The sequence below is a fragment of the Pleurodeles waltl genome, chromosome 9 (assembly GCF_031143425.1).
Source record: "Pleurodeles waltl isolate 20211129_DDA chromosome 9, aPleWal1.hap1.20221129, whole genome shotgun sequence".
Classification (NCBI taxonomy): domain Eukaryota; kingdom Metazoa; phylum Chordata; class Amphibia; order Caudata; family Salamandridae; genus Pleurodeles; species Pleurodeles waltl.
In genome coordinates, this window is record NC_090448.1 from 926,111,139 (window position 1) to 926,133,180 (window position 22,042).

Consider the following 22,042-nt stretch of genomic DNA (forward strand, 5'->3'; position numbering starts at 1 on the left):
TATGGTACAAAACCAGGCACTTTGTGCAGAGAGTCCTATCAACCACACATTGGTTTACAGGGGTAACAACTAGACCACCTAATGCTCTTATTTTTATAGTAGCTTGGTGGAGCATTTATGTCAATCTTGGAGTAGTGCAAGGCATTTGTTTTACTCACAACCTCAATAAATGAAGACACACACTCAGAGGAATAACTAGAGGCACATTTATAAAAAATACTTCAGATTTATATAAAGGTTTTAAGACCAAGATCATCAAAATCAGGTAAGTATTTTTTCAGTTTTGATTTTTCAAAGTTTAGAAAATGTCTTGACTTTGTACGTAATTACGCACCACAGGAATTAATGGGAGAAAACTTTAAAAATACATATAAAATCAGGCAATGCGTTTACCAATGTCTCCTTCTGCTTTTAGGTTGAGATTATCAAGAAGTCCTGTGGGCCAGCCAGAGTGTCTTAGTTTGGACTCTTGCTCTGGGCAAGACTGCTGGTTTAAGGATGACAGTATTTTTGTTTGTAGGCGACTATGCCTATCCTACAACAAATTGCAACTGTTGTCCCAACCCTACCGGCTCACTAGCAGCACCTCACCAGAAGCACAATAGTAAAAGGTGATTTGTGGCACCCTTTACGCATGGACTCGAAAATAAGACATCTCAGGGAGTGTTGTGGTTAAATGGAGATTACCCCTTTCTCACACATATATCATGTCTCATATGAACACAGGTAATGAATGACAAAGATGCAGTAAAGTTTCAATAGTATTTATTCAACATAACTGCAATTTGCGATAAGTTGCATGGGCTGCAATGATTAGGATAATGAATAATGCAAGAAACAGAATTGTGAAGACAAGAGTCATTATTACAAAGACCCCCACCATCTTGCAATGCATAGAAAAGATATACAAGATGAAATATGCCCTAATACCCTAATGTGAAAGGCCTAACCTCCTACCTAAAGGAGAGCTGGGTTTGCTGAACCTAATCTGCCAATGGCATGTCCATGAGAGGAGCCCCCAACCTTCGTTACCTTGGAATGGGGTCTCTATCTCAGACTCCGCAGGGACACGAAGACTGGGTCAGCGTCAAGACTACTGCAGCATCGATATCAGTGATGGTGGCGATACCCTCTGGTCGGAATCCCTCTGATTATCTGTCTAAAGTGCGATGTATTTATACAGATCTACAAGGACGCCTGACGTAGGTGTGTTCCCAACCAATAGAAAACAGACATGCTTTGGACGGCAACTAATATAAACAATCCCTCGAAAGTATAGAGAGGGAAAATCCCTAAGTGTGAACGCCTACTGTTTGTTTGTCTTTGTTGCGGTGACACTGATAATGTGACTCATAACAAGTGGCCTAACTATAAACAAGGCAGCCATCTCAGAAGAAATACATAATTAAATGTGCTAAGACAGAGCAAGCTAAGTAGGTTAAAAGTCACTATGTGACGGTTGCACGAGTCTGCAAGCCAAAGGCTAAGCTAACTCCTGTTATCCCATTAAAACTAAGTAGGATTCATTACAAGAGGAGTTAAGGCAGCTCCTTGTTTTGGCGGGAAGAGCTACTGAAAGGTCCTTGGAGCTGGTGCAGGACCACTGTGGGGGACCACTTGGAAAAACAATGCACAGGTGGACTTCAAGTTGAGTCCGATGGGTGCCCTTTGACTATAGGGGTCACAAGGGGTGAGGGACCATTAGAGCACAGCTGGTCCTCTGGTGCAGGGCCCAGGGAGGCCCGGTGCAGAGCAGATAGGTGAGCAAGGAGCTGTGCACAAATGTGCCCTTGGGAGCAGGAGACAGTTTACTTTGTGGGTGGATTGGAGGTCAGCAGGGCCATTCTGTGGGTGGGTCTTATGTGTCTTGAAGTCCCTTGACTTGGACTCCTGGTCCTTTTGGAGTCCTGAGTGAATTTTTCATCTTGGTGTCCAATGTTGAGTGACCAGTACCCCAGGCCAATATATGGTTCAACCACTGGAGGCCACAGAGCCACCAAATGTGGCACACTTTCAGGAATTGTCCTTCAGGTCAATTGGGTTAAAGTTGGTCTAGCTGCAACATCTGGTTCCTTGGTCAGCAGCCAGTCAGTGAACTAGACTTCACTGGTCTTTGGGTCTTTTTTGCAGGGAGCAATGCCTTCACTCTGGAGGGAGATCTTTGGTGATTTTCAGAAGGGTGGTGAACCTCTGTGGAATTTTAGAGTCTGCCCAATCTCAGTGCAACCCCTCATCAGCAGTTGTTGAGTTCTGGGTGCAACCAGCAGGGTTTTCCGCCTTTTCTTTGTGTGGCAGGAATTCAGTTCTCGAGCCTTGGGTCACCTTTGTTGCAGGCCTTCTTGTGCCTTTAGAATCTGATCTGCAGGTCTAGGGTGCCACTAAATTCTGCATTTAGAGGGTGTTTACGGGAGTACCCGGTAGTGACCAATGGGTCATCTACCTTAGGGTGGCTACACCCACTATTTGATTACTTCCTGTGGGCAGATGTCACTCCCCTATCCCTGATAAGCTATTTTCCTATTGTGCAAAATGGGGGGAAATTAAATGGATGGGTAACCTCCCATGTAACACCTTAGGGATTGTGCAAGCTGGGGGTGGCCAATTTTCCTGTCCTTTGTGCACTTTCCCACCGTTGCTCCCACCAGAAGTGTGGGTTTGCAACAGGGGCGGCCATCTGTTGCTAGCAGAAGGGCTGGAGGATTAGATTCAAGGGCAGTAATCCCTTTCACGCTCATAGGCAGGGCTGTGCACATTCTTGGGGGATGAGCGGTAACACCTCCGCCCAGAAAAGGTTTTGGTCTCTGGACCCAGAGACCACAAGCTCTCACCCCAGGGATCCAGAATCTTGTCTTATGGTGGAAGGCTGGTTGTGCCCAGCCATCAACCATGCCAGGGTAGTTAGCTTTTGCAGAGGGCACTTTTAAGGTGCCTCATAGGTACATTTTGCAATAAATCCAATACTCGTACCAGTTTGGATTTATAATTCTGAGTTGTTTGATACCAAAAACCCAGACTATTGAGTGGACATCATGTAGCTGTGAAAATTATACTGACCAGTGTCCAGCACATGCATGTAAAATAGATGCTCTGGTCATTTACTATGTCCCAGGTTTGGCAGGGACACAGTAGGGGAATATTGCTCAGGCATCTATACCCACACAAGCAGTATGGTGCACCCCGCCTTAGAGCCAGAAGGCCTGCTAGAGGGGTGACTTACAAATATGTAGAGTGTAGTGGACAGGGCACACAGGCTGTTTGCCATGTCAGTTTTGCACTTTAGGATTGCACCAGGACAATCAGCCTGCAATGGTAGTGCTGGGTGCACTTGGATTGGATGCATGATCCCTAAGAGTGGCACAATCTGCGCTGCTGTCCTCAGGGTCCTACTCTTAGTACCCCATGCTCTGAGTACCTAAGTACCATTTATTAGGGACATATAGCGGCAGATAAAGGTTTTGCCAATTGTGCCAATGCATCACAACAGTTTTGGGAAAGAGAGCTGGCCAAGGGAACCTGCTTAGCAGGGGCCCTGGGAACTAATAGCTTTGAAACCACATCAAATACCAGTCAGAGAGTGGCTTACTGTGTCAAAAGAGGCCCTTTCTCACAGTAGACTTGTAGGTATAAAAGAATGATTCTTTAATGTAAATATATAACCTATTCTACTCAAAACTACCTAAACTACACTAACTGACTTATCTAACCCAAACTACACCTAAACTAAACTATGCTACCAAATTACACTACCAAAAAAACTAACTAAAAATACCTTATCTTAACTTATCTTACTCTACACATATAACACGACATGTTATACAGCAATCCCTCTCCCCCTTAATACATATCTTCACACAAAAACAATATGAACTACACCTGTACTCATGTGTGGTTGGCAACTGTGGGGTTATGCTCCACATCCCGGCTGCCCTTTTCTCAGCAAATTGTTTCACCACCCTTCAGTATGCCTTGGCCACGTGGTGGATGAGTATCGCTCCAAATGGATGAGGTGGTTCTTCTTCTGCTCTGGGTTTATGTTGTCTGTTGGAGTGGAATGAAAATGTATCAGACAAAGCATCACCAGGAACTGCGTCTATCATCATAAAGCATCATCTAGTTTGAAACATAACATGTGGCATCTCTAAAAACCCAAATTCACTTGAAGTATAAAGTGACCATCCATCTAAAAATACATTTACTTCTCCAATTTTGGAAACCCCAAAGTACTGAGATTTTGCCATTGTTGGCTATTTAAATTTTATTGTCTAGCCAAATTGTAGTATGGTATTGGGTGTGCCCCACACCTCCAACATGGCCAACATAAATGCTCCAGTAGGAGCGTGAGAACGCAGGCAAACATCCAGACAGCTGATACAAGAGGTGACATAAAAGAAGTACTCGTCCAGAGACGCTTGTGGGAGTCGAGGAGAGCAGTGGAGGCGGAGCGATGTGAAGAATAATGTGGAAACCAGAGGAGCAGAAACTAAAAAGATCCAGCAACTCAAAATGGTGAGGATGAAGCAGTGTGATGTTTGGAGGACAGCCTAGGAAGGAAGCAGTGAGGAGGTGGAAGGGAAGGAGGATAGCGAGGAGGAAGAAAGTGGATTGACACAAGACGGAGGACACACAGGAATCCAGCGAGCCCTGAGGGAAGGAAGATGGCGAGGCTTCCACAGCCAAGGTCCAGGAGGACCACTGTCACCTGACTCTGAGGAGAGACCGTGAATTCTACAGCAAGCCAACCCAAAGAGACAAGAGCGACACCTGTGTCACACAGATACCCAATACACTGTATATTTATATTTTTGTAAGGTGACCTGAACCACATAATAAACACCTCGCCTCTGTTAATTCTCTCCTTTTGAACAGAGGGCTATTCATTTCCCAAGGACCACAGTGGTGTCAGAAGTGGGATTCGTCCTTGGGTAGTAGTCACAACGACCCAACGCATTACCATGGAAGCCATGGTCAAGCAACTAGCAGAAGTACAGAGACATTTGCAGCTAGTGTTGGAGCAGTAGGCACAAATGGCCCAAAAAGAATGGGAGACCTTGCAAAAGGCCCTGAAAGAACAGGCAGAACGTATGGCCAACACTCAGAGAGTACAGGACATAACCATCCTTAGGCTGACTGATGCTATTTCCAGTACAAGGGTCTACTCCAACGTCCCAGGGACAGTACTTCAGAAATATCAGGCATGAGAGGATCTTCTTTGTCGACTTTGAAAGGGTAGCGACCACAGCCACCTGGCCATGGGAGAGATAAGGACAATATATATCTCCATTTTTGTCTGGGGAGTTACAAGCAGCCTACCAAGCTGCCCACCCAGCTGGAGATACATCATATGATAATATTTAAAAAAGCCATACGAGAAAGCTTAGGATGTGACCAGGAATATTATGGGGCTCTCATCAGGAAAGAAAATGGACTGTAGGACATAATCCCCGGCCCCTATACTATAGGATTAGGGATCTAAGCCACAGATGGCTGCAGTCTACTTCATCTACCATGGAAGAAGCCACTGATAAAGTTTTTCTTAAGCTGTATCTAAAGGCCCTCCCTAGTAACACCAGGTTGTGGGTGAAGCAGTATCCCAAACTCACTGTACAGACAGCGGTGCATCTGGCAAGTGCTTTCCACCGCTCTCCTGATTTCAAGCTTCTCACAACCAGGATTCACGTAGAACTGGTAAAACTGCCAGCTCGGTGGGTGGGCATCGTAGGCTACTCAAAGCCAGTGTCATCTTTGAAGGGCCCAACTAAACCTTTAGGGGGTGGCGTGGGACAACAAAGCGAATCTAAGTGTTTTCATAGTGTTGAATGGGGGCATATCACCTGTAACTGCCCCCTGAGAATTCCATCTGCAGAACCAATGAAGATAGGCTATACGTGAAGTAAAGTACTCACCACTGGGGACAGGCCACATACTTAACAAAACAAGATCCATGTGAATGGATGCCCCCTACTTGCCTTCTTAGACACAGTTTGCCACCATACTATAGTCAGTGATGAGTTAGTTTCAAACACATTACCTTGTGAAGGGGATTATGTGCAGGTGACATGTGTACACAGGGATAAGAAAGCCTACTCCTTAGTGGCAGTATTATTGAAGACATATGGGAAATTCCTAGGTCAGGCCGGTAGGAGTAGTTTCATTGCTTCCTGGGCTTGTGTTGTTGGGCAGAGATCTCCCTAGGTTTGACAAATACCTCTCCAAGGTGGCAACCTAAAATGCTGGGGTGGAGTGGTTACAGGATGCCCCTTGTAAAATGGAGATAGGTACAGCAAACCCTAAAAAAGGGAAAACATGCAAGGAGAAACAAAGAGAACAGCTCTGATACTGGCAAACAAGTCATCCTACACATACTTTCTTTGTCCCCTACAGAGGACCACCAGACACTGACCTGCAGTTTCCCTATCGCCAAAAGGGACAATACTACCTTACAACATGCCTAGGAGAAAGCCACGGACAATGACCCAGAAATGGTAGGACCCTTTTTCTGTGTAAAGAATGATTTGTTGTATAGAATAACATGTAGAGCTCCCCAACATGCTGCCCAATTAGTAGTCCCTGTGACTTTTTGAGAACAAGTTTGTATTTTGCCCATACTGTCATGGGAGGAGGACACTATGGTCAGGAACACACTCTTAAATACATCCTGAATATGTTATATTGGCCAGGAGTCTACAACGAGTTGGCCCGGTTTTTTATCACCTATCCTAGGTGTCAGTTAGTGAATCCCGGAAATGTGCCCTGGCTCCTCCCCATCCCCTGCCTATCATAGATATCCCCTTTAAGCGAGTAGGAATGGATCTGGTTGGGCCCTTGACCCCATCCGCTAGGGGACAGCAATACATCCTGGTACTAGTAGACTATACCACTTGGTACCCCAAGGTAATTCCTATCCCAAGCATGTCCACCATAGCCATCACTCAGGCCAAGATCACTTTCTTTTCTAGAGTGGGACTTCACCAGGAAATTCTCACAGATGAAGGCACCCCATTCATGTCTCGATTAATGATAAATCTGCAGCATTTTGGGTATAAATCAAATACATACTGCTATCTATCATCCCATGATGAATGGCTTGGTTTAAAGATACAATTGGACCATTAGGACCATGCTATGGAAGGTGATCCAGGAGATTGGGAAATATTGGGAACAAAAACATCTTCTTGTGTTATTTGCTATCAGAACATATGAGCAGAAGTCCGCTGTGTTCACCCCCTTCGAACTCCTTTTTGGCAGAAAAGCCCATACTTTGTTAGACATGGTGGCAGAAAAATTGACTGAAGAGGAAGATTGTGGTCAATCACTCTTGGGATATAGTGTCTGAAAAACACCTTAGCTACTTTATGGAAGGATGTCCACAACGATCATGTCGGTGAGGACTCCCATAGACAGCCAATGTACCACACCAACCGCCAGGGCGGAAACAACACTCACCCCGGCAGTAGCCGCCAACAGCCAGGCTGGAAACAAAGTACCGCCCACCATATTAAGACGCTGCAAACCGCCACCTTTTCCAGAGAGGTACCAATGGCATCAAAAGCCTGGCGGAAATGCATCACAGAAGAGAAAGAACTCACCATCGGAGACACAGGGAAGAAGAACGTTGCAATAGAACCCGAACAGCAAGTTTTCCTGATGATCTTCTATGTTATGCTCCACCTAGGACAACAACACCAACAAAGACGACAATGGTGAGCGCAGCTGCCTAGCACACAAGGGAGGGAGGGAGGGAGGAAAACAAGAGTGACACACACACGCACAACACACACCTGACACACACGCCATACACACACCCAGCTGCACACAATTTTTTTTTGCCTCCGATACACAGCTGAATAATACAAGGACAACAGGAATGGACGAAAGTGATTGTATTCAAATCAACATCTAAAAAATTTATCAATTTTTCAATGAAACAGATATGAACACATGTACACAAAAGGATACTGCCCAGCCCAATGTTCAAAGGGCCCACATGGCCACCGGGCACAGTCTAAGGCCCAACTCGAATCCTGACTTCATCCGGATAGAACTCTGCAGGGGCATCAGTTTGTAAATAGGCAGGCATCTCAGGGGGAGGGAGCAGGAAGAAGCCCACTGGCTCTGGATGGGGCTCTATGCCCATTGCTCTGTCCAGGGGAGTGCAAGGCAACAGTCTCTCAGGTGGATGACTTTCCCACTTGTTCTGGATGGGGCAATATGCCCATTACTCTGTCCTGGGAGGTGCAAGGCCACAGCCTCTGGAGTGGGTGACTTTCCCACTTGTTCTGGATGGGGCAACATGACCATTCCTCTGTCCTGGGGAGTGCAGGGCCACAGTCTTGTCGCGTGGGCTCTCATTATCCTAAATGAGACTACTGTATTTCTAGGCAGCAGGATCGATAACGGTGTGGGGGACTGAGTCTGACCCACGTGTAAGGAACTCTGTCACCCTAAATCCGGGTTTTGCTCCGGCCAATTAGCAGTGCCTCATTTCTCCCACGGGGAAGAGATGATTGGGCAGCCGAGCACATGAAATCTTTGGAACTTCTCAGGGAAGTCATGGTCACTCAGATCCAAACCAACTCTCTCATTTACAGTATGATCTCATACTGTATACAAATGACAAAGACAGTATAGGTTTTATATAATGTTTTAATAAAACAACTGTATTTTAGATAATAAGGCGTGAGCCGCAATAACCATAACCATACAACACAGTAGGATTGAAATAGTCACCAGGAGAGTAAAACATAAGAACAAAGCTATCATCGTGTCTATTAGTTTCTACTCTCCCTCTGCTTGATCTATTTCGAGCACAGCATGTTAAGATTCTAACTTGCCTTTCTGAATCACCGGGGAGACATCAGCCCTCATACCTGAGCAAAGGCCTGTGATCTTGGTTCAGCATCTGCAACGAGGCAATCAGCGTCTAGTTGTGGTTCCCTGGTTGGAATCTCCCTCTATCGTATATTGGGACAAGGAAGTGATTTTATAACTAACATGTCAGCGTGATCACAAAATGTCCCTACACAGGAATGCCAAGTCTAAACTCCTACCACGTCTATCGGCAATGTACCAGACTGTATCCTTGACTGAAGCACAGAGTGAATGTGTTATGGAATGTGTTATGGAGAACTCCAGTGCTGAAGTAGGCCAAACAGTGTGATATGAATAAAAAACAAAACCGTAGAACTGGCTATTTGAAAAATAACAGTAAGAAGCCTAATAAAAAGCATTTAGAGCAAAGTGCTCAGAGGCTCTAAGCTGCCAGCAAATGAATACATCCAGGGCATAATGCACAAAGGCCTAAAGCCTGAATCTAACGCGCAAAGGATACGTAAAACTAACCACACTACAGTCTCTCAGGTGGGTGACTTCCCCGCTGGTTCTGGAGGGGGCAACGTGCCTATTGCTCTGTCCTCGGAAGTGCAAGGCCACAGTCTCTCGGGTGGGTGACTTTCCCACTTGTTCTGGAGGGGGCCCCTCGTACAGCAGCCCCTGGAGGGTGGCCTACAAGGTGTCTGCTGGCATTGATGGCTGCAGTGTGTTGGTGGATGGAGGTGCTGCTTGGGCAGCCTCTGCAGTTGCTGATAGCTTTAGTGTGGTGGTGGATGGAGGTGCGATCTGGGCAGCCTCTGGAGTTGCTGATGGCTGCAGTGAAGTGGTGGATGGAGGTGCCTCCTGGGCAGCCTCTGCAGTTGGTGATGGCTGCACTTCCTCAGCTGGTGGAGGGGTCCCAGTGACAGCTGGCGGTGATGGAGGTGTCACCCTGACAGCCTCAGTTGGAGTAGAGGGTGTTGTCTCCTTCATTACATAGGGCGTGGATTCCTTACCCTTCATGGCAGGGGTGGATGTCTTCTTTCCTTTCTTGCATGGAGGTGCAGGCTCCTTCCCCTTCTTCAATGGAGGTGCAGGCTCCTTCCCCTTCTTCTATAGAGGTGTGGCATCCTTACCACCATGAGTAGGTGGTGCCATCACTGTCCCTGTGGGCTGTATGCTGATGTGAGGTGGATGGCTGTTGGGTGTATGAGTGTTTGCATTTGTGTCCTTTAGGAAGGGGGGCAGACAGGGTGGGAGAGGACAGAAGGAATGCGTGCATTGCTGTTGTGGAGGTGTCTGATAGTGAGGTGTGTGCTGCTTGTTGTGGTGATGCTGGTGGTGAATGTTGATGTAGTGCATGCAGGTGTGAGTGTGGACATGACTTAGAGGAAGGTGGAAGAGGAGGAGAAAGGGGAGACAGTGGAGGCAGTGGATGTTGTTGTGTCTGCAACTCTATGGTGTTTGCGTGAGTGCTTGTGTGATGAAGTGTGGTGCTTGTGTTTGCCGCTGCCACTCTTGTGTGCATGCTTGTCTGTATGTATGCCTGGGATGGGTTGAGGTTGAGGAGAATCGGACTGGTAAGTGGTAGTTGGAGGGTGGATGGTAGAAACAGGGACAGTGGTTGCCATCAGAGAGCAGGCCAGAGCCTGAATCGATCTCTGTTGGGCCGCCAATCCACAGTGAATGCCCTCCAGGGATGCCAGCCCATGGATGACATTCACAAAGCTTAAATGCCCTACAGAGATGGATATCAGGAGGTCAATAGCCTCCTCACTCAGGGCAGCAGGGCTCACTGGGGCAGGGCCTGAGGTGCCTGGGAGAGTGAGATGCCCACCCTCCTGGAAAGGCTGAGGGGCTGCTGGGGTTGCAGTGCTGGTACGAGGGTGGCGGCTGTACCTGCAGCTGGGGTGGTCACAAAGGTGTCTGCCACCACCAGGGAGCTCCCATCGGAGGAGGTATCTGTTGTCTCCTCCAGTCTCTGCCGTGGTGCTCCCCTCGCCCTCCATCCCACTGGTTCCCTTGGTATCGGTGTACTCTGCCTCCTGGTCCTGTGGGCTGCAGCTCCCTCTGTCGCCGGTGCCGATGCTCCTCGGCCAGATGATACTAATGCACACAAGGACAGGATGGCAAGACAAGAAAGGGGGAGAAAGGCAAAAGATACACTGGGTCAATGACTGCACCAATACCACTATTGGCATACACATCACAGTCACACACAGGGAACAGGCTTAAGCACTATGCCTTGCACTACCAGTGATATGGCTAGTAACTATGGCAAAATGAGGACCACACAGCGCCAACTGCAGCCCTGCTGGGACCCATGATGCCCTTCCAGAAGTGGACTGTTAGCCAGCTAGATTACCTGTATTTGACGTACATCCATTACCCTTCAGATGAACCACGCTGCAATGTCTGGCCTGGCCGTATGGGCACTCACTAACACACATCCACCACCCGGATACCACTCCACCAGCCAAAATATGTAATGATACCCACTGCACTCGCCCCCTTATTGCTGCTGTGATTCCCTCAAGCGCCCATCCAGCTCAGGGTTGGCCACCGCCAGTAGGCGGGCCATCAGGGGTGTCAGGGTCTGACGGGCACCCCTTCCTCTTTGGGAGGCCATCCCCAGCTGGGCCTCCACGGCCTTCCGTGCCCAGCGTCTCAGGTCCTTCCACCGTTTCTGACAGTGGGTGCTCCGCCTGCCATAGACCCCCAGGGTCCACACGTCCTTGGTGATGGCACACCATATTCCCTTCTTTTGATGGCCGCTGACCTGCAGAGGCAATAGAGACAGGAGAACGCCATTAAACAAACAGTCCAGCCTATCACACAAATGGCCCACCATACCCGTTTCCATCACCATTGGCACACACATAGCCCAGCGTACACCATGTACTCCACCACAAGACACTCCCCGCAACCTGCCCACCCCCCCATAAATGTTGCTTGCACACACATCTCCTTGCATCCTTCCCACATGGATTGTGCCCAAAGTGTAATCACCTGTTGGTCTGGAGGCCCATACAGCTGTCCGTACTGGGGTAGGACCCCATCCACCAGTCACTCCAACTCTTCAGAAGTGAAGGCTGGGGCCCTTTCCCCTGTCACACAAACCATGGTAGGTTACAGACACAGGTTACAGCAGAACACGCAGTGTAGGTGTTCTCCTGTTGAAGGTCGGGAAACAAGTGAGGAATCAGATAGAAAATGGTGGTCACTTCTGCAGCGGTGTACACCGTCACCACCGGCGTAGATCCCCATTGGCCACTGTACTCCATAGAGCCCCATATTATCCAATGAGGAATTGCACGGCGGTGCAAGACCGCCTTCCACCACGACGTCCAACGTTGGCGGAATTATCTCACTTCCACCTGTCCCTACATACAGGACAGGGGTGTCACCTTTTCAGGGGGAGGGGACAGTCATATCGACAATTACTGTGTCACAGATTAGATTTGCACATACTTCGCCATTAACACTGTCCCAATACATAAGTACACCATGTGGACTGCAGTTGTGATTTCATTGTTCCAATGTGACAGCCTACTCACTCTTGTGTCCCTTAGATACCTACCACTGTGGATGAATAGGAGGTGGAGACATACCCCTGTGGACAGACCCCTGGTGGACTTAGCTGGAGGATAGGCACATTATCCTTACCTATAGACTGGACAGGACCACAATCACAGAGCTGTGTGCCCAATTGGAGCCTGCCCTGATCTCATCTATCCGTCATCTAACTGGGATCCCTCCTCTTGTGCAAGTGCTACCAGTGCTCCATTTCCTGGCAACAGGTTCTTTCCAAGTGACAGTGGGCTTGGCAGCAGGAATGTCACATCTAATGTTCTCAATCGTACTGGCAAGAGTGTTGTCTGCCCTGGTAAAACACATGTGCAGCTACATTGTTTCTCCCCAGGTGGAAGATTTGGCCACTGGGAAGGCCGGATTCTATGCAATGGGACATATTACCAATATTATTGGGGCGATTGACTGTACACATATTGCGTTTGTCCCCCCTGGCAAAAGGAACAGGTGTTCAGGAATCTTAAGAGTTTCCACTTACTGAATGTGCAGATTGTGTGCCTGATGGACCAGTACATCTCCCACGTCAATGCTAATTATCCTGGGTCAGTGCATGATGCCTTTGTTCTGAGGAATAGCAGCATCCCAATTGTGAGGGCCCAACTAGAGAGGCACAGGGTATGGCTAATAGGTGAGCCTTGGTCCCCACCCACTGTATATTAGTGTATGCCTCTGGTGTTAACCGCATAGGATTGTGTGAGGCTAAATGTGCTCCCTCAATACTTGCAGGTGACTCTGGCTACCCAGACCTATCGTGGCTGCTACCCCTGTGAGGAATGCCAGGACAGGGGCAGAGGAATGTTATAATGAAGCACATGGGTGAACCAGACGGCTCATCGAAAGGTCCTTTGGCCTCCTGAAGGCCAGGGTCAGGTGCCTCCATCTGACAGGTGTATCCCTGTGCTACTCACCCTAGAAGGTCTTCCAGATAGTAGTGGTATGCAGCATGTTGCACAACCTGGCCCCTAGACGCCATGTACCCTTTCTGTAGGAGGAGACCGTAGATGCCCCTGTGGCAGCAATAAACCCTGATAACAGGATGAAGAGGCTGAGGACAAGAGAACATCAGTTATCCATCAGTACTTCCAATGATACACAGGTGAGACAGTGCAACTGCACATTTCTATGACTATTAGTGTATACTGTGTGGCTGTAGCATGATGGCATTAACTTCCTTTTATCTCTACTTACTGTCACCTATGGTTTGTCATTTTACAGATGTTAGTGATATAACAACTATGTACGGATGTGCTGACTGCAGCTAGCTACAGGTCATTTCTTTCTATGCTCTCACAGTGTACAGTTCATTTGCAATGGATGTGACTGTTTCCATAAATACACATTTTCAACACATAAAATACTAGTAGTCGAGTTGTGTTCAAGGGTGTTTATTGTAGTGCTAAGAAATTGAGGTTAAAGTGCAATGGAATGGGGTGATGATGGAGGAAAGTCCAGGGTATTGTTCCAGTCTGTTTGTAGCATAGGTCCAGTTGTTGTAGTTTAGCAACAATTAGATTAAGCATTAGCAGAAGACATATTGTATTTAGCAACTATTGTGAACATTTCTTGGAATCCATTTTGTATTCATGGCAGCCATTTTCTCTGCCACATGCTGCCATGTGCTCACCATGTGCTCTGTCCTACCTTTCTGTTAACTACTCTTGAAAATCTGCCTAGTGACAAGTTATATTTAGCATCTCCCACTTTCACACATGCCCAGTAAGGTCTGCAGCTGTTAGTCCTTGAAAACTGTTAGCCCCTCCTACCTGTCGATTGTTCATTTCCACATGACCTTATATGTATAGAAGTCTTGCTTCTATAATTGTACCACCTCCTTTTAGCCCCTGCGTGGGTATAATAGGACCATGCTCTCTCAGTTCAGTGTGCTACTTCAATCATTACTGAGGGTTCTGTTTGAACTGTAGTACCACCTCATGAGGTTTAATAAACTTTGTCTTTTATTTCAGTTTCTGTGCCAACTTCTTCCTGTATGGTCTGAGGACTTTGTGCAGAGAAGGGTGAACCCCTTGCACTAGTAGGCCTTGCTGAGGCTTACTTCAACAAATTGGCGCCCGAACAGGGACTCATCGGCGACTCGGACGCCCAAGGGATTGGTCGACACGAAGGATTGGGATCTCGCTGTGGACGATCAATGCCTGAGGAGATCCGAGTCTTGGCAACCATGGCGTTTTTCCCTTCTTTCTGATTTGACCATCCAGATGGCGCTGGTCCTCGACTGAGATCCTTTTTGTTCATTCGTCATGCAGTGACCATTTGGTCGATTTTAGAACTTGGCAGTTGGAACCTAGACACCCTGTGATTGGTAAGAGCCGTTTTACGGCACGTGCTGTGGGTTTTGATGCCTTTGTTTGGTAATGAAGTTTAGCACTACTTACTGTGGCTCTCGTGTTTTGGGTGACTAGTCAATTTGTGTCCTTTGAATTGATATATAAATTGCAATTTATATAGGTAGGTAATGAGGAGAATTTTCTCCAATTTAATTTTGATTTGAACGGCACCTTAAGTGCTACTTTGATTATAATATTGCATATTCTGCACTATTTTTGGCATGCCTGTTTTTAGCGCACTTCGTAGGATGTGTTGCTTTTGTAATGGTACCACTTTGAGAATGGAAGAATCGCATCCGGCACCCCCAGAGGGGACGCCCAATAGAGATATGTATGTTAAACATGGTCTTTCTTCTATAATGTGCAGCACATTATGGAATAAATACACTTGTGCGGATCTTGAGTTACGTTGGCCTATGCATGGGTCATTTGATTTGCGAAAGATTGAGTATGTGGAACAATGTATGTGTAAGCAAAAGTCTAGGCAAGATATGTTTGACTGTGTACGAATGTGGGAGAAAGAAGTGCGTGGACGAGTGAAGCGTGAGCAAGCCTTGCTTGAGAAAGAGCAGCAGAAGAATGTATATGTGGAAGCATTGGAAATGAGAAAGAAAGAAATAAATGACTTAAAGGAGCTAGAAAAGAAAGAACGTAAATTACAGGTAACTGGCCATTACACCGTTAGGCAACCTCTCTATCCTATCCTTAATAAACCACATGATGATTTTTTTGTTACTAGATCGCCCTCCACCTCCGTATGTCATTCCTTCTGCCCCTCATGAGTTAGCTAAGACCCCCGGTTCGGGGGAACAGAAGATACGAGACAGTTGCTCTATGTTGCCTGCTGACCGTGCGTCTGAGCTTAGACCTATTGCTCGTAAAACAATTTGTAGCGTTTTCTCTGCTTCTGAACTTTTAGACAACATGAAAGGGTGGACGGAAAAGGAGCAGCTATATTTTACTGAGGCATTTGGCACAGAAGTTATTGAACTATGTCGGAAATATTCTGATGAGTTAGAGCCCGATGATGTAGCAGCTGATCATAAGCAAATGCGTGATGGTCTTTTTGTTTTCTCCCAGGTGGCTGATGCAATCAGGCATTTGGTGAAATTATGTGTTGTGGCAGTCCGTTTGCAAGAGGAGAAAAGGGCTGTGGACGTAGTTGCACGGACATCTCAGACAGGCGGGGTGCAAGCTTCCACCTTCGGAGCAGATAAGACTATGATAGTTCATGCGAAACCAATGCGGGAGGCCGCACCTTTGTATGTACCTCCTAAAGGATTGGGTACAAGTGATGATAAAACTTCTGTTGATGCTAAGGGTTATTTTATTTATAATTGGGTGTATACTCCTTGGAATAGGGCAGATGTAATGGCACTTAAAACAGCATTACCTGACCCGCGGAAAAATCAAACAGCCTTTCATGAGGAAGTTGAGGGAAAAATTAGTTCTTGTACTATTACTTTGGCTGACATTGATTTATTTTTCGGATTGATATTACTGCCAGATATGTGGAGAACTGTTTGTAAAATTGATGATCGTGTAGTTTTTGGGGCATCATGGAAAGAATTAGAACAGATGGACGGGGATAGGGAACCTGCAAAAAAGCCATATCAGTTGATTCTAGATCTTCTAGATATTAGTTAAGTTAAAAATGATTATTCCCCCTAAAAAGATAGATTGGACTGTTTTAGCGTCTTTTAAGCAAAACTCAGATGAGTCGGTCTATGATTTCTTTACACGCTTTGAAGAAGCATTTCATGATTTTAGTGGCCAGTTATTATCAGATGATACAGGCAGACATTTGTTTGTCGATAAATATGTCGCAAATCTGTTACCAGGAATAGCTAGTCGTCTAAAAGCTAGCGAAAGTTCATGGACTACCTCTACTCTGGTTTCTCTTTTGACTATGGCTCAGTTTTATGAACATCAGGAATTAGAGGCAAAAGGTAGCGAGGATAAAAAGATTAAAGAATTAAAGAAGAAGGTTATGTTGGCTCAAGCTTATGGTCCACCTTTTAGAGGTAGTGATAGAGGTGGACGTGGATCTTATGGTTCTTCTTACACTCGTTCGAATTTGTCTGTTGATCAGTGTGCGTATTGTGAGAAATTTGGGCATTGGGCTGCCGATTGTCCAGCACTACGTATTAGCAGTGTTCACGTGGTCGGGGACAAATGAGAAATCGCTCAGGATATTCAGGGCCTAGAAGAAGCACAAATGATCATGCTAGGGTTGATGCTAATGTACGAGGACAGGATGGGTTTAACACTTTTGATAGACGGAACCAATACCAGATGTCTAACTATGTGCAGCCTGATTTCCATGAGTCTGCTTATGCATAGGATTGCCTAGGATGGGGTAAGGAATCAGTTGAAGTTCCAGTAGATCAGAGGGGTCCCTATGTTACAGCGCATGTTTTGGGTTCTACTGATCAGTTTCTGGTTGATACAGGAGCTACTTGTAGCGCCTTGTCTAAACAATTGATTCCAAGGGCTCCCCTGTCTGGCTTAACCATTACATCGATAGGTTTCGATGGAACACCTTCCCCTAGCCTATTGTCACAACCACTTCCATTCCATATTGATAAATTTACTGCTCCATGTCCATTTTTGTTTTCTCTAAATACACCAGACAATATTGTGGGTCTTGATATGCTCAAGTATTTCAGGGCTACAATACGATGCTCTCCTGAAGGGGTGCATGTTATTTTGAATGATAATCATCCTGTGATGGAAAGAGTTTGTCTTGTTAAAGAGGATATTGCATTAGCTTCACTCCCTAGTACTTTGTGGGCTACTTCAGATACTGATGTGGGACAAATGATTATTCCACCGGTACATATTAGTGTCAAGGAGGGAGCTGTATTGCCACGTTTGCCTCAATACAAAATTTCACAGGAGGGTGAAGAAGCACTCATACGAGTTGTGCATGATCTTATTGCAGTTGGAGTTGTTGAGGAAGTTCTGTATAATGTTTGTAACAGTCCGATTCTTCTTATTCTGAAAAAGGATACTGATAATATTATTTACCGATTCATTATTGATTTACGAGAAGTCAATAAGATTGTGATACCACAATATCCTGTGGTATCTGACATCACGACACTTCTTACTTTGATTCCCCCGACAGAACTACGTTCTCTGTGATAGACTTGAAGAATGCTTTCTTTTCGATCCCTATTCATGCTGACAGTCGATATTTGTTTGGTTTTACTTTGAATAAACAATCATATACATTTTGCAGAGTTCCTCAAGGCTATACTGAGAGTCCAAGTATTTATAGTCAAGCGTTAAAACAACAACTTGATTCTTTTGTTTTGCCTGAAGGTGTGGCTCTCATACAATATGTCGATGATATTTTGTTGGCAGCTGATACCCCTGAGCAATGTGAAAAGTTCACTTTGTCCTTACTTTCTTTTCTTGCTTCACACCATCATAAAGTGTCACGAAAGAAATTACAATATTGTAGACCAAAGGTAACCTATTTAGGTCACCTTTTGTCTAAGGAGGGCCGTGCACTTACATCAGATCGTATTCAAGCAATTTTAGACACACCAGTACCCTCTACTCAGAAAGATGTTCTTGCATTCCTTGGCCTTACTTCTTTTTGTAGGCAATGGATATTAGGGTTTTCACACATTGTCAAACCTTTGCTAGCACTTTTGACTAAAGATACTCCAATGCCCCTCCCATGGACAGATGAATGTGAGACTGCTTTCCGGCAGCTACGACAAGCCCTTTGTTCAGCACCAGTGTTAGGTACTCCAGATTACAGGAAGCCTTTTGCACTTTACGTACATGAGAAAGATGGATGTGCATTGTCAGTTTTAGTACAGACACATGGTGATAAGCAGTGTCCCTGTGCATATTTTTCAGCAGTACTTGACACTGTTCCTCGAGCGTTGCCTGGGTGTTTTCGTTCAGTTGCCGCAACAGCTGTGTCAATACGTCAGAGTGAAGGGATAGTTTTGTCACATAAGCTGTTGGTGTTCGTACCCCATGTGGTTGATGCTCTTTTAAATCAAACAAAGACACAACATTTAACTAGCGCTCGCATGACAGGATATGAATTGACATTGCTGGCTCCTCACATTACACTGAAGAGATGTGCAACACTAAATCCAGCCACTTTGTTGCCATATCTGGTGACTCAGCCTCAGTCACAAGAAACACATGATTGTATATTCCTTACCGAAGAACAGACAAAGGGTCGTATTGATTTTCAAGATACGCCCCTTCCAGATGTAGACGGGGAATTGTGGGTTGATGGGTCTTGTTTGAAGTTGCCAGACGGTACGACCTCAGCTGCATATGCAATCCCCACAATACACACGGTAGTGGAGACAGCTCGTATACCACAGAAGTCAGCTCAAGCAGCTGAACTAATAGCTTTGACATGAGGATGTGAGCTTAGTACTGACTTATGTGTGAACATTTAAACAGACAGCCGCTATGCTTTTGGAGTGGCTCATGATTTTGGTTTGCTTTGGAAGGAGAGAGGCTTTCTCACATCCCACGGGATGCAGATAATGCACGGAGAATTAGTGCATAACCTCTTGACTGCATTGACATATCCAAAAAAACTAGCTATTGTGAAATTTAGTGCACATAAGAAAGTGACCGATAAGATAGAGCAAGGTAATGCTCTTGCGGACCGTGTAGCACGTGAGACTGCGATGCAGCAAAGTACTACTTCTATGTATGTAGTGAAGTCACAGGCTGAACGTTGGCATAATGTTAGACAAGACGTATTAGATATACAGAAATCTGCTTCTGTGAAAGAACGTGAGCAATGGTCTGAAGAAGGAGAATTGGATGATGAGGGGTGTTGGCGGAATAAGCAGATGGATAAATGGAAATTGCCTATAGCTTTTGTACAACCTATGGTTCAGATGGCACATGTTGGAGCTTCAACAATAACGAAGTTGCTTACGCAAGTTTGGGAGCATCCAGAAATTTCCAGTACAGCTAAGAGAGTAGTACAGTCTTGTTTGATCTGTTTACAATACAATCCTGGAAAAGGGACACATACTCCTGCGGGAGGGTTTGCTACACCAACTGCACCTTTTGAAGTTATACAAATGGATTATATTCAGCTTGAACGCTGCAACAATTGAAAGTATATCTTGGTGGTGGTATGTGCCTTCAGTAAACGGATAGAAGCATACCCCACAAAGGATAATACTGCCATTACCACAGCGAAGGTGCTTTTGAAAGAATTTTTCCCTAGGTTTGGTGTTTGCAGACTTTTATGGAATGATAACGGACCTCATTTTGTTGGGGAAGTTATTAAGTATGTCCTGAAAGGATTAGGGATCAAACAGAAGTTCCATGCGGTTTTCCACCCACAATCAGCAGGGTTGGTGGAAAGATAGAATGCTACTTTGAAGCTGAAGTTAGCGAAGATACAGGCTTCCACATCCTTAACTTGGCCGGATGCATTACCATTGGCATTATTGTCTATTAGGTCAGTGCCACACTCTCGAATCGGCCTTAGTCCATATGAAGTGGTGTTTGGAAGGCCAATGAACATTTGGGGAGTTCCTAAGCCAAATTCTGTATATGATGTACCTTGTGTCCTGATGAATGATTATTTGGCACAGTTAACCAACAATTTGGTTTCTATTCATCAACAGGTTCGAGAAGCAATTCCTGACAGATCTACAGGTGAAGGCCATGAACTCCGACCTGGTGACCAGGTGATGATTAAGTCCTTTGAAAGATCAAGCAGCTTGGAACCAAGGTCGGGAGGCCCGGAACAGGTGCTCCTTGCGACAAGGACAGCAGTTCGAGTGACAAACCGAAAGAATTGGGTCCATAGTACTCACTGCAAGAGAGTGCTACCTACTTTGGTGGAACCTGCTGTGCTGACCGATCATCGAGAGATTTTGACTACGGAGAAAAGCCGTGCTATATCACCTGACGAATCTGCGGAGTTCTTCCCGGACCACACGACTTCTCGAGTGTCGCGATATAATTTGAGACCGAGGAAAGAATCTGATTTTTTTTTTTTTTAAACTGGTTGAGCTTCCGCCCTGGGTTAGTGAAACGGAGAGCCAATGCAGCAAGGGGGGGATCAGCCATGCATTAGAGTAGTGACACCCGTCTTGGCCCGTGGTGAAGAAATCAGCGGCTGCCCAGGGATAAGAGCTCAAACAATTGTTTTTAATTCATTTCTGAAAGGGTCGATTATCACTGTTGCTAAAATGAATAACAAACTGATCATTAGTACTATGGGGTTTGTTGTTGTTTTGGTGGTTATAGCAATAATCACCTGGTTTGTTAAAAAGAAGACTCCTGCTCGTGAGTTTTTTGTTGCCACTACCCCAGTACCAGAGGATCACTATTACTTTACACTTCCCTATCATGAGCAGAAGCACTGGCAATCGTACTTCAATAATACTTTCATTCAGATGTTGCATCATACTCATAATGCTACAAATACTACTAACTGTTGTGTATGTGGAATGATACCTGTGCATCGAAAGGAGGAACACCTTTCATTCTTCTTCCTTTTTGACACAATGGTTCTTGTCAATCTTGGTACACGCTTTTGATTGCATCTGGAAAACGTACAGAGGGTGGACTTCTTTTTCGCCTTAATAAACTATGCTACCAAGACAAAGATGGGTATCCCCAAGCCAAAGGAACTAAATGGGAATCGGAAGAGTATCAACCGGACAACGTTTCAATACCATATGTCTTCACAAATATAAGAGACTCTGACAAGAAATAATAATTTGTGATTTCTGTTACAAAAACTAAAGCAGATTTATGTATACGTAGCATTGGGCTAATTCAAGTAGGGATAAGCGATTGTACCTTGATTTTAACTATTGAGGGTGGAAATAATAGTAGTTTTACAGCTTCACAAAATACATTTTTTGTTTGTGGTAACTATGGATATTAGCAACTACCTGTTGGGTGGTCAGGTGTGTGTTATTTATCTTTTCTAGTACCCCCTGTGTTTTTGGCCAGTGCATCATATCATCGAGATTTTAAACTGTTCAATGACATCATTAAAAATAGATATAAAAGGACAATAAGTACAAATGAGGTAGACCAAACGGACACTAGCCTGCAACAATATGTTGATTTTAATTTAGGGTTGTTCTCCTTTGTGGGTGCTGCGTTAAACAGTAGGAAAGTGAGACGATTGACTAGGGTTGTGGAAGCTGTTACCAATCAGGAAGCTCTGGCACTTGGGAATATTACCGAGGAGCTCCAAATTGCGAGGATTGGAGCGCTCCAAAATCGTATGGTACTAGATGTGATATTAGCTGATCAAGGTGGTGCAT